The sequence below is a fragment of the Protopterus annectens genome, chromosome 3.part0 (genome assembly GCF_019279795.1).
Source record: "Protopterus annectens isolate FY-2018-M chromosome 3.part0, PAN1.0, whole genome shotgun sequence".
NCBI classification, from domain to species: Eukaryota; Metazoa; Chordata; order Ceratodontiformes; family Protopteridae; genus Protopterus; species Protopterus annectens.
The window spans coordinates 1,436,198,036-1,436,213,171 of record NC_056731.1 but is presented as its reverse complement, the minus strand read 5'-3'; positions in this window follow the sequence as shown (position 1 = coordinate 1,436,213,171).

Sequence of the window (15,136 nt, the reverse complement as noted above, 5' to 3'; positions counted from 1 at the left end):
CATAATAGAAGAGAGAACCAAGACTAACGATTACCAATTAACCCTGTTAAAAGATGAAATAAGCACCAAAAATGCTACCACACTAGACATTCAGCAGAAGCTTGTTGACTTAAAAGCAAGAAGTCGATGCAATAATATTTTAATAAGAGGATTAACAGAATCCTACGAGCATAATTAGCTTGTCAAGATAACACTACAACTATCTGAATTTATTCTCCACACTGAACTGAATGCTAGTGGGATAATCATTGAAAGAGTGCACAGAGCCCTACACAAAAGACAAAACACTGGTACACCCAGACAGATTTATGTTAAGTTACTAAACTTTCAGTATGTCCAAAGATTACTGTCTGCAGCCAAAAATCAAAACCAAATTGAGTGGAAAGGGCACAAAATCACCTTATCGCAAGACCTCCCGATGGCCATCAAGGAAAAGTGCCAAAAACTCACGCCATACTGTGCAGAGTTCATAAAACATAAAATAAAATTTCAGATGCGATACCTCAATACACTAGTTTTCACATATAATGATAACAGGTATGCTGTTGAACAACCTAGGAAGTAGCTAGAGCGAAAAGTAGAAGGACCACACTTGGCAAATAATGAATTTAAGCTTTCTTCCACTTTATTTAGTTGTGGACTTCTTCAGAAAACCAGGATGCCTCCCTACATCCTGGTTTTATTTACAAAAACAGGAAATGATGTAAAAATCATGCCATACATATATGTATATAAGAAATTAAAAAATAGTAAAAATAAAAATGAATATAACATTAAACACTCTGAAACTTGATGTCATGATTATATCTTGTCACAAATCTATCAATATTTAAAAATACTTCATTAAAAACCATATTTTTTACTTATTTTAGTTTTAGTTATTTCTTATTGTTAATATTTGTTGTGTGTTTACAAAGCTTTCCATAACTTTGATTGTTCATTAAACATGATGTATTATTTATATTTTATACTAATAAATTGTCACTCTGATACTAATGAGAACCAAAACCAAATGTTCCCCATAATAAAAATAAATTGATACATAGACTGATGAAACGGAACAGAATCCATCACTTAGACTCATATTATCACAGCATGAAAATAGATAATCTCATCAAGGCCCCTGTCACAATTCAAGTTATCACGGACCCCAGGATGATCCTAAAGAATTTGCTTCACTCAGAAACACCTGAGTAAACACGAATATAAATATGTAATTACCTTGTCGAATTTTTAAATTTAAATTATAGATTGTCCTAAAATGTGCTCTTATGGAACTTATAATCAATTTCTATTATTCAGAAAACATTTAATATTAATCCCCTCATTGAGTCCAGGGGGTCCGTCCGCCCCTAAGCACAACTGCCAAATGGACTCTTTCTGCTCTAACTTGTTGTTAAGATCCCCTTTGAGTAAGCTTTTTTCTACGTGGTCCAAAACAAACAGGTATGCTGTTGACTCACCCAAGGAAGCAAGAGCTATATTTATTAAATGCTTTGGAAAAGCACCAGAGTCAGAGTTGTAATCACCCTAGAGAACAGAATTGTTTATCCTATTCTCTTTTGTTTGCCTCATAGGTTGAAATCTGCATTTAAAATAAGTCACATAGTGTCCGGGCACTAATTTTCTCTTCATATTTTAAAACTAAATATATTGTAACCGGAAATTCACTTTAAGTCAGGAAGTGGCATCTTGTGGAACAAAAAGAGCAGCACTTGTTGGGGAGAAGGACAGATTTTAAATGAAAATTTCCTGCCCTAACAACAAAATCTTCCCTTCCAAGAGCTAAATGCATGAAGGATAAGACAATAAACTACGGGAACTACTGTAACAATCGCAACAGTTACAGAAGGTAACAAAACCTGTTGTTTTTCATACATCCCTGGGTCGGATGGTCAGAAAAGTTCAAATAACTGAGACTTTTGACTTTTGGCTAAATTTTTTTTTCCTGAAGGAAATGACACTGGGAATAGTTAATTCCTTAGGCTTCTGAGCATAATCTGTGGCTTCAGATGATAAATGTAATGTATAAGAAATGTAAAATATAAAAAATAAATAAATAAATAAATAAATAAATACATAAAAAATTAAGAGAGCAAACATTCATACCATAATCTTGATTTTTCTGATGGTATAAACCTGCCTTATAACTAGCATTGAGTGGTAAATTCATGTCTGCATTACCTAGCTAGATTAAACCTTGTAAAATGAAATAGAGAACTAAAACTAGTACAAGGTTAAGACGGCTCGTATACCATGGTACTTTGTGCATTTCCGTGCTGAACGGAATGGGTTTTACAGTCAATGCTATTATCATACAGAAAGTGAAGAAATGCTATATTCCTTTTGCATGAGACAGCGGGAACATAAGAAAAATATAGTAAACTTAAAATGTGACGATGTTGAACTACAGTTTAGACAGTTCAAACATTGTATATGTGTTCATATATGCATTGATCTTAGGCTATGATTGTAAGAACTAGCTGTCTCCAAGTCATTGTCCAAAATATGTGATATTCTGGGGTGGCAATAGTGTATAATGCCATTTAATTTCTTTGTTGGCTGTGATGTAACTGCCTTTAATGGTTTAGAAGTCAAAGTATTTATACAAGGCCCCCCATAAATGATAGTAGCTGCCTTGAATTAAGATGCTCAAGATAAGGATGTGAACACTCATCAGCTTCATGTAGAAACATGGTCGAATATTATGTACCAGGCTTTGCCTAGAAGGTGAACCTCTATTATATCTGCTTTACTAACTGGAATTAAAGTAGTCCTGGGTAGCACAATTGATTCTGTGATTGATACATGTGATACTATCATCACAGGAGCTAACAAAATAATTTATAATTATAAAATACTATGGTGGCTATATCTCTAGTTTAGGAGTAGAATGGATTTTGTGTAATGGGGTAAGGGATGGTTAGCCTAGGAGTTGCTTTAGTATTGTACATATGTTTTATTGGGTCTAGGACTGATGTGCGAATAGCCATTTCACCGAATCCTAAATGGCCGGGCATACTTCCACAAAAGTTCTTTTCACTGAAGAAACACTTTCATGGAAGTATGCCTGCAGATAGAGGGAGTTGTGGGGGAGTGACTGTTGTGGAGATCATACTATGGTGTGGATAAGGGAATTTTTTCCTTTTCCCACTGTAGTGCAATCTCGGAGTGAGAATATTAAAGTAGTGGGGTGTGGGGGGTGCAGTGGTGCTTGTCATCCTGCATAAATGCTTTTTTATTGTTTTTTCCTTTTTATTTTTTTAATGCACTTTAGTGAAAGTGCTTTTTCGATAAAAGCACTTTTGTTAAAGTGTGTTCGATGAAGTTGGATTCAGACTATTGAAGTTTCGTTCAACAGTCCTAGATCCATTTTATTATTACAAATATGTTTAAAAAGTTTGTTAAACAGTTCTTTTTAGGTTACATATTGTGTTTAGCTAGGCAATACATATTAATGTTTAGGTATGTGACCTTACTCTCTTATGCTCTTTCAATCAAGAGGGGGGAGTGGGTAGGCACAGGATTAAGATTGAAAGAACTTGGTGCTACTGCATTGAATATGTATCTTTTTCTTTTTTTCCTGTTGTTACATTTTCAATCAACAAAACTATTTAAGCCTTTCAGAAAATAAGCATTGCAAATCAAAAATAGTAACACTTACGTCACAGATTGAATCTTGAAATGTGGATCATAGACTCATGGAACGTGAGGGGGTTGCAAGATAAAGGTAAGAAAAATGTACTGATGCACCTAATATTCAAATCGGCTGCACATATATGCTTTCTACAAGAAACACATATGCTTGCAGATGAATGGAAAATAGCTCCAAATAGGAAATGGATTAAAACAATAATTGCAGTTGGGGATAACACTAACTCCAGGGGAGTAGCAATCATTATTATAAAATCATTCCAGCAATTGATATCTGACCATAATTCAGATGAAAAGGGTAGATGGTGCTACTTTATAGCCTCAGATTCATCTAAAAATAAACCAACCTTATTCCTTAATGTGTATGAGCCATGTCAGAAACAAAAGCTTTCATCCTAGAAATATATAATATCCTATGTAGGTTCCCTGATCATGACTATGTACTGGATGTGGATTGGAACGCAGATATTGACCCAAGTGTAGACCGTACCAGTAAGCCCCTCTCACAAAATGTACAAGCATCAATTACCCTGAGAAAACTTATGGCTGACTTATGCTTATTAGATCCTATTTCATTTGGAGAAGGTCAGAAGAAAGAAAACTTATACACATACTATTCTAAATGCCACAATTCCTGGTCAAGGATAGATTTTTTCCTCATTTCAAAGACTTTGGTCGAGGGCAATATTAAATACTCAACTGAGCTAAGGCACTTATAAGATCATTCAAAAATTACTCTAAAAATAAATATCCCTGATAAAATAGTGAAAAGGTTTGGAAACTACAATTGGTCCTTAAACAGTAATCTATTATATAATCCAGATGTTGTTCGAGAAATATTGGATATCTTAACTGATTTGGAAAAAAAAACATGGAAAACACCAGTATCCCATATGATGTTCAATGGGCAGCTTGCAAAGCACAAATGAGGGGAATACTAATTCAGAAAGCCACATATTATAAAAGAGTGACAAAAGAAAAATAAAATAAATTAGTGACTGAGCTGAAAAATCTGGAAAGTAACTTTCAGCTCAAACCAAACCCTGATATTGAGGAAGCAATTAATAACATGCAAAGACAGTTATTTGAGCTGTACCAACACAACTATTCCCTCTATGAATTAAGATGTATAGCTAAATACTCAGAATGGGCACAATTACCATCTAATGTTCTGGCCAGAATAAGTTGCAAACAGACAAGAAACAGCTAGGATCTTGTTAATCCAACATTAAGATAAAAAATCTATAAAACAGACTGTCAAATAATAAAAATATTTGACCAAATTTATTCAGAGCTTTATGGTCGGCCACGGTGGTGCAGCGGTTAGCATTGCTGCCTCACAGCAAGAGGTTCTCCGGTTCGATTCTCAGCTGGGGTGCCTTCTGTGTGAGTCTGCTTGTCCTCCCTGTGGTCGCATGGGTTTCCTCCGGGTGCTCCGGTTTCCTCTCGCATCACAAAAACATGCTGTAGGTACATTGGACACTCTAAATTGGCCCTAAGTGTGAGTGTGTGCATGTGTGTGCCTTCTGTGGAAGGTTGGGTGCCGGGCTGGCAACTCGACACTGTAAAACTCCACTGCCAATCATGAGCGGACAGGTGATCTGCTGTGGTGACCCCTAACCAGGAAAAAAGCCAGAAGAAGAAGAAGAAGATGGATTTGATATCCATCAGCCTACTTTGGAAGAATTTACAAGGTTTTTCAATAAGCTCACCTTCCCCAAATTAGAGATTCTAAATGCCCCTCTCAATCAACAAGAGATACTTGATGCCATAAGGATATTGAAACCAGGCAAGGCACCAGGCCTAGATAGGTAAGAATTCTATAAACCATTTAATCAAAAATTATCAGTCATTCTTCTAAAAGTTTATAGTTGTATCAAAATAAATGGTATATCGGATTAAAATCTTAATAGCTCCAAAACAATCTTTATTCCTAAAAGTAACCTAGACAGGTCTAGCCCACATAATTATAGACCAATATCTTTAATTAATGTGGACATAAAAATCTTATCCTTAATTTTAGTGAAGAGACTGAAAAAAGTTATGCCTTATATAATCTCACATGAGCAAGATGATTTTATGCCAAACAGGCAGACTTGGAACAATACTTTAACACAAGATGCTATGATTCATCTCACAAAAAAGGAAAAACACCCGAAATATGGAATGATACTTGATACATGCAAAGCATTTGACAGAGTAAGTTGGAACTTTTTATTTGCAGCTACGGCTGAATTTAACATCCCTACGGATTTCATTAGCCTAATCAAAACCTTATATAATAAATGTTTTATTTACCTTTACATTAACAAAATTTTATCAAAACCTATCAGAACATTAAATGGAACTAGACAAATATGGCCCCTTTCCCCCTTACTCTTTAATCTATATATTGAGCCTCTTTTGCTATACATATCCCAAGCTACATTTCACTATATCCCTAAAATCATGAATACCAGAATTAGCCTATCTGCATATGCAGATGATTTAAACATTTACTTTGAGTGTCCCATCTCAGATTTGAAGAAAATAATTGATACAATAGACAAATTTTCGAGAATCTCGAATTACAATGTTAACCAAAAGAAATCACGCATTTTTTCCCATTAACCCTCTACACCATAAAGAATTTTTATTCTCAGAATCTCCTTTCAAAATAGATTGCTCCTTCAAATACTTGTGGTTGAACTACGATCATAACTGCTCATCCATGTACCAAAACAATCTTATGAAGATATGGGCAAATATCCAGCAAGATATCCACAGGTGGCAACAGTTAAACTTAACTTTACCTTCTAAAGCAGCAATTATTAGGATGAACATACTACCCAAACTCTTATATCAATTCAACACCTTAAATTTGACCATTCCAAATAATTTCTTTCAAAAAGTCAATAAAGAACTAGCCAAATTCCTGTGGTTCCCAAAATCAGTTAGAATAAGCTATCAAAAGTTAATTTACCCCAAAGGAAAAGGTGGGTTAAGTCTGCCAGATTTTCAATTGTATTACTGGATCATATCGGCAAGCAGAATTATCTTAATTTCAAACTTTAGCCTGAAGGAGGACACTTGGTCCCCCACATGGATTAAAATTTGGCACAATCACCTGAGGAAAGATAACCTCAACCCTAAAGCCCACCCCTTCTTGTCTCCAATACATTTAGGAATCTCTAGCATAAACAGTATTTTGAAGCAAAAAGTCAGGATTTTTCAGGATCTAATAAAATATACTGGACTTGATAATACACTCCCCCTTCTTCAACCGATCCATATGAATCATAACATTAGACTCAATAATAACATGATTACTCTCTCAAGCTATCCATTAATCAAAGAATATTCTGTCTGGGATTTTCATAAGCATAAGTTGAAATTGATACAGGAATTGAAAAACGTACTAAACCTAGGGCATAAATACACTATTATTTTGTGTCAGATCAGGGAACTTATAGCAACATTAATTATTGATGAATCCAGTGCTGTGAAAGATATAATTTCTGCAGTTGATTTCATTGAAAGTTTAACTAAAAGAAAAAAATATGGTATCAAATACCTATAAAATAGTTCTGGCCTATAAATATCAAAATACATTACTATTCGCTAGCTATTGGGACCAACATGGAATTGAATTTAGGGAAAAATCATAAACTTCAGCTATCCAGCTATCTCCATTTTAAAAAACTAATATACAGACAATTGATGATTAATAATAACACCTACTTCACTCTCTCCACTTAAAATAAATTCAACTCTATTATTTCCCCAGCATGTCCATGTTGCTCCTTCCTGCAGGCAGATCTTTTACATATTTTATGGTTCTGCAAACACACCCATAAACTATGGTGCTTACTCAAAGTAAAATTAGAAAAAATTGAGATATCAGATATCAACCCTATCATGGGAATTAGCGGTCCTTAATGTCACGGATGAGCAATGAAAACAAAGAGCACAACTCTCTGCTGAAGACGCTCTCACCAAAACCAAACAGTAGAATAAATACAAGAGTGAGAACAAACACCACGAGGAATACCTTTAAAGTGATTTCAGTCTCTCCAACATGAAAAAGTTCCAGTAAACAATACCATAAAAAGTTCCAGTAGACAATACCATAAAAACGAGAACCGTTTAATGTAAAAGGTAGAATAAGCGCTTTCACGTAGTACAAGCTACGCTTCATCAGATACAATCACATAGATTCACTCACTCTTAAATATAAAATACAAAATATTTTGGTGGGCTCATTAGTGTAATTGTTAACCTATGCATCAATCAATCAAACACATTAAATAATTAGTATTGCATTGAGAACACTCCATTGTAGCTTAGTAACAAAGCACAGCCTTAAATCGTGTTTACTATGCCTAAAAAACGCTTCATCCCAAAACAACGAACCATAAACATTTAAAAATTCACATTACTTGATAAACACAGCATCCTGCTACATTAATGAACCCTTACGGGCAATGCAACATTCAAAAATAACGAATATACATAAAAAATAATATATTTACAATTCTTTAAGAGTCCCTAATGTTCCGATTAACAGAATATAGTACCTATCAAATTCCTACTGAGGATCTTACCGGCTTATTTCCCAAGTAAAGCATTAGCTTGTAGTATAACCTCGGTCCATCGGAAACTTTAGAGATTGAGTTTATTGTGCACAAAAACCCAATACCAAAACTCTAATCATACAGTCGGCAGCATACTATTTGCAAGCATCACTGTGCGTCGAGCACTAACCTGCAAGTAAAGGTATGCCTCTGGGTCCTAGTGTTCGTTTTACTGTAGTAAGTCACGACCTCACTTAATAGTGGATTCCAAAGTCTATTCGATCTAATATCATGGGTAAAAAAGCGTACAAACGCTTGGGATCTCGGATAGGATGTGTGCAGAAATCAAAAGGAAAGAGGACATAATAAGGGAATATGGTAATATATTGAATGAAACATTGTTTAAATATGCTGACTATCTGACCATTCAGTATAGACAACTCATAAATACTGTCAATGTCCCTCCATATGATTCAAGATCAATGAAGTTAATGAAAAACCCATATAATAGGGATAGAATTACATCTATATAAAGTTTTTTATATAAAAAACCCCTTATAGAAAATTTCTTCATAAAAACTTCTTCCCATAAAATAAACCTAAATATAGCATGTAACATAGCCCAATGAAAACAGACTCTAACTAAACAGAAGGTAGCTTAAAAACAGATATTCATATCAATTTGCATGAAGTGCAAAAAACATGACAAACCTATAAGGTATTGTCATCTACTGGCAATAGGTTTATATATTGGCAGGTGTACCAGAATGGGGAGCAATAAGAATATGACTAACTGCTAGTTCAAAAAACTACTTTCTTCCAACCAATATGGGTTTCAATGGGACACAGCTATTTAACCCTGGTGATAAATGTGCTGCTAATTTCAAGATCCAGTGAAGTTCAGCTTTCGCTAGATCATTGCTAATGTCACCCCCTCTTACCTTCTTAGTTATTATTTGTAGGACTCTAAAAGTGAACGAATGCATGTGATGTTCTTTCACATGCCTAGCTAATGCATTAGTTTCATCCAGTCTAGTGATGTCGTACTGGTGATCATAAATGCGATCCCTCAGTCTCCTTTTGGTCAGACCTACATAGAATGCTGTACAGAGGGAGCAGGTGGCTAAATACACCACATTTTTTGTATTACAATTGGCATAATGGCTGGGTCTAAAAACGTAGTCCATATGAGGATGTTGAAATATTTGTGTCTTGCTAAGGTAGTTACACCTAGGACAATTAAGACAAGGATATGTACCCTTACTCACTATGTCTCCAAGTAATAACATATTGGGTTGCGTCACATTTGTGACCTGCTTATCATTGCAAAGTAGCATCTTTAGATTCTCACTGTTCTTATAGCAGAATCTCGGTGTCACTCCTACAACATCTCTAACTTGTTCATTCACAGTTAAGACATTCCAGTTCTTTCTTATAACTTGTCTAATCCTTTCCACATCACTAGTATACTTAGTGACATAGTCCATTCTGTGGCTATTAAATTTGTAGTATCCACTGTTACCCATATTGGTTGGTTTATTGTGTAGCCCTGCTTCACCCTTGGTTACAGGTTGTATCTCCCCAATAATTTCTAGTCTTATTCTCCTAACCATATCCATATTATAGCCTCTAGCTTTAAATAGAGACTCCATCTTATTCGCTTCATTCATCATGTCACATCTGTTCTTACATAGTCTGGAAATCCTTATGAACTGGCTTCTCACTATGCCTGGGAAAGTATGTGGTGGATGCATGCTATCTGACACCAGTATGGCATTCCTCCATACTGTCTTCCTATAGAGTGTAGATGTAACTGTCCCTTCATCAGTCAGTTTCAATGTAACATCTAATAAATTAGTCTGTTCATATGAGCATTCCATAGTAAACCTTAGGAAGTCCGTGGTGGTTTCTGGGTATCCTAAGAAACTGACAAAACTCTCAACCGTACCTTCCCACACTATTACTATGTCATCTACAAATCGTCGATAATATTTTATGCTTTTGTATGACTCATGTGGAAACAGAAATAACTTCTCCCACCAATACACCACTAAACTGGCGTGAGGAGTGCCCATGGCCACTCCCCATGCCTGTAGGAAGTATCTATCTCCAAATAAAAAGACATTGTTATGAAGAACTATATCTAATAACTGACAGATGAGTATGACCCTGTCATTAGAAAAAGTTGTTTCTTTATGTAACAATTCCCTAATGTATTGTATACCAACTTCATTGGGAATCGAAGTGAACAACTTCTCTACGTCCATAGTAATCAAGAGGTATTGAGTCTTGGTCATGTCCAAACTTAAATTATTAAGACTCTCAAGAAGATGGTAGGTATCTTTTAAGATGGTACAGCTGTTGTCAACAACAGGTCATAGAACATGATCCAGGAAGGTGGATATGTGTGAAGTTACCCAACCTTCCCCTGACAATATAGGTCTCATTGGTATCGGCCATACTTCCTTATGGATTTTGGGAAGCCCTTTCACTATCGGTATGACTGGGTGAGATTTCAAAAAATACTCATATAATTCCATACTGATCTGTCTACATAACAGCAAGTCATAAATATTATCATTTACTGTATGGATAATGGTGGACACTTGTTCAACAGATATATTCACATAGGTCTTAGTGTCAGATAGCAACACATCCATACATTTCACATATTCGTCAGTGTCCATGACCACAACTCCCCCCCCCTTTATCAGCAGGTTTCACTATTATCCTTTTCTCATTCTTTAGTCTGGCTAAAGCAAGATTTTCATTAACATTGAGATTATGAAACCTTCCTTTCTTAATTGTCCTATCTGAAAACAGTACATAGAAGTCCTTCTCACATAAACCCAGGAAGCATTCCACCATTGGATGTGGTGGTGGCATGAAAGTACTTTTATTCCTGAAGGGGAATGGAAGTCTATTGGTACTGTCATTATCTGTGTCTTTAGGAAAAAGCAGCTTCAAGCAAACACGCCTGTAGAACATTCTCAAATCAATCAAAGTTTCTTCTAAGGTGGATCGAGCTGCTGGAACAAAAGTAAGCCCTCTGTCAAGAAGGCTAAGCAAGTGACTGTCAAGGCTAGTACTTGAAAAATTATAGACCAAAGAAGTCAGTACCTGGTCTTTCTGCTGGGTCCATTCCTTTCCTCCGAATACTTGCGTTTCCTTGGCCCCCTGTCGTTGGACCAACCCCTTTGTTGTTGAACTGATTTCTTTCGGTATGGTAAAAAAGGGGGGGGGGCTCCCAAGGTGTTATTAGTTTTCGGTATGGCTCCTGGATTGCGGTGTCCCTGTAGAGCTTCCTGGTTAGGAGGAGGTGTACCTGTAATGGGCATATCAATAGGGTCCAAACTGCTGACCCTAGTATAAGACACATCAGCCTGTGTATTGGAGAAAGTATTACTAGCTGTCATTGACAACGTATTCAAAGCTCCAGTTCCTTTCCCTATTGTATCAGTGTTCTTGGCATATGATGGAAATGTGGGGCGGTCCTCCTGTCCCCTTGGCCAAACGAACACATGGCCATTCTGGAAATCCAGGAAATCCCTCCTTAGCTTACGTTGTTTGGTTTTACCCAGTCTATCACTAAAAGACTTTACTTGTGCAAAGACCGAACAAAGCTTGTCTCTGCAATAGTCAGAAGTAAAACATTCTGTTAGCCTCTTATAGGCCATATCATTCTTGTTACGAAGCTCAGTTTCTAACGGTAAAAAGTATTTGAGTAATAATTTCACATAGTCAAAACCTAGGTTGATGTTCAGGTCTTGCCATTGTTTAAGCAAAGAAGGATGGGAGTCCCCATAGGTAGGCATGCAGAAAACCTGCATGCCTCTGGGGACTACCTTATGGAACAAACATGCCTCTAGATGTAGTCTTTGCCATAGATATCTATGCATCTGATAGAGATTGTCCTCCAATATTCTCAGTTGTTCATGGAATTCCTTAAGATTCTCACCAGTTTCCACAGGTTGTCCTATGTCTGTAGCTTCATTAAGGTCCAGCGACAATAAAGGGTTCTCTAAAGTTTCCGATGGACCGAGGTTATACTACAAGCTAATGCTTTACTTGGGAAATAAGCCGGTAAGATCCTCAGTAGGAATTTGATAGGTACTATATTCCGCCAATCGGAACATTAGGGACTCTTAAAGAATTGTAAATATATTATTTTTTATGTATATTCGTTATTTTTGAATGTTGCATTGCCCGTAAGGGTTCATTAATGTAGCAGGATGCTGTGTTTATCAAGTAATGTGAATTTTTAAATGTTTATGGTTCGTTGTTTTGGGATGAAGCGTTTTTTAGGCATAGTAAACACGAGTTAAGGCTGTGCTTTGTTACTAAGCTACAATGGAGTGTTCTCAATGCAATACTAATTATTTAATGTGTTTGATTGATTGATGCATAGGTTAACAATTACACTAATGAGCCCGCCAAAATATTTTGTATTTTATATTTAAGAGTGAGTGAATCTATGTGATTGTATCTGATGAAGCGTAGCTTGTACTACGTGAAAGCGCTTATTCTACCTTTTACATTAAATGGTTCTCGTTTTTATGGTATTGTCTACTGGTACTTTTTATGGTATTGTTTACTGGAACTTTTTCATGTTGGAGAGACTGAAATCACTTTAAAGGTATTCCTCGTGGTGTTTGTTCTTACTCTTGTATTTATTAATGTCACGGATCTTAGAATACCTAAATTGAAATACCACACCCTCATTACCCATTGTTTGTTGATTAAATATTATATAACCAATAACTGGCTGGACCGTACTAAATTATCTTGGCATGAATTCAGGAATCTAGCAATAAAATACATATCTGCGGATAAACTCTTTGCTAATAACCCTAATAAGCAGGTATATTACCAGAAATATTGGAAGCTGGTCTTTGACCTCATTCATGAAGTTTTACATCAACTAATCTGATGACCCAAAGGTATATTATTATTATAGGGGTTTAGATTTCAACAGAATTACCATACTTACCTTATTAAACATTGTTTTTTATAAAGTTTCTGGTATGTTTATAATATGACCCCCCCATTGATTTACCTACCAAGACTTGACTCCTTTTTTTAAAGTTCCCAGTAGCATCATGTTTATATATCTGTATATATGTATATAGTTATTATTTAGAGGGTTGTACAATGTTAAGAAAGACTTCCAAACTATGGCTGCACTATATCTGAACTTTTGCATATCTATTCACTCATGGTTTGATATCTTTTATGTGAAAAAATAAAATACTATTGGAAAAAATATTGCATGTACCTGAGCTAAGTTACTACAGTACTACCTAAGCATGAAACATTCCCCATCAGTACTACATATCTCTTTTATATTGCTATTTTCATAAAACTTCTGTCATTTGCTGACTGCTTTATGCTTCTGCTACAAGATATAAGACTCTGGCATCTTCACTTGTCCTTAGCAGAGTACATATGCCTACATGCTAATCACACAGTTGAGATGCTTACTGCTTTATAAAGCTTGGCAAAATGTACATGCTTATTTTAGTACACTCTTTAGTAATGTGCTGATCTATTGGAATTAAGACATTTGTGTCTGGCCATAATTTTTCACTTCTCAGATAAGGGCTAAATCTAACATGCTCATATTTAGTTTTATTGGCTACACTGACTCGTGGTTGTCAGTACTAAAACCTCATGGCTGTGGGAATCTCTCTTCCTTATTTAAATAATAATTATTTAAATAGTCTAGCAGATCAACACAAATGTAGCCAAATTAATATCCGGATTCTTTGACAGTGTGGCCTATTGAATATAAACTGAGGTGCATTTGCTGATTTTTTTTTCTTTTTGCTCCTGTTCCACAGACATTCCCCAGTCAGACTTTCACTTTGATAATTTCAGCCTGAAGGTTGTCTGTGCTCTCATAGGTATAACATAGCAATAACCGACAATGTCGGTGTGGTATATTGAAGATTTACCCACAGCTGGCATGGTTTAATCATGAGGGTGAAACCAGAGTGATTAAATAAAGCCAACCATTGGTAAATCTTCAATATTATATCCAAAGTAAAACAAGTATAGACCAAGTGCATGGCCAAAAATAAACTATAATCCACAGATATAAACAAATAGCCAGCACACATTTGTCAACACAAAGTTCTTTAATCAAACCATGATCATATCCACAGTGGGAGCATGAATGACATGCTGGTTTTGGCTATAAAACCTTCCTCAGTGCAATAATAACAAATATACTCAACTCCTTCTTAAATAGCAATTATCCATACTTCACTGGTTGATCACAAATATTCATAAAGTCCTGGAGAAAAAAAGTGCTCCTATTAAAATAATCCATTTTCTTCTCTTTCTGTTTAATATATTATGCCAGCCTGATTTATCTTTAGTGTTAAATGTAATTCTGTCTATAATAACAAACCTGAATCTGGTTATAGAGTGATTAACTGGGTGTTTGTTCTAAGCTGCAGAGAGACTGACCTACTGCCTGCTGTGATATTGGGAAAATATGTGTTTATTTTCAATTGTCCTCTGTACTTCTGATTTAATAGATATCTCTGTAACCTGTACAACTGTTTTACTCTCCTTTCGGTTGTGTGCTAGAGATGAATATCTGTTACTGTTGACTTTCAGTTTGTAGTGAAATCTTTTGTCTAGAGGCCTATCTGTTTTCTTTGTGGGAGAAAGTGAACAGGACTGGTTTAATCTAGCTAGAGGCATTCCTGCAAACTGATATTGTTGACTGGATAATTGGGCTAGTTTCTGCATCTCTGCCTTTACTAGCCAGTGTTTTAAATCAGATATACCTGTTTGCTCGAGCTGTTCTAAGCTGCGGAGAGACTGACCTACTGCATGCTGTGATATTGGGAAACGATAAGTGTTTATTTTCAATTGTCCTCTGCACTTCTGATTTAATAGATATCTCTGTAAACTGTACA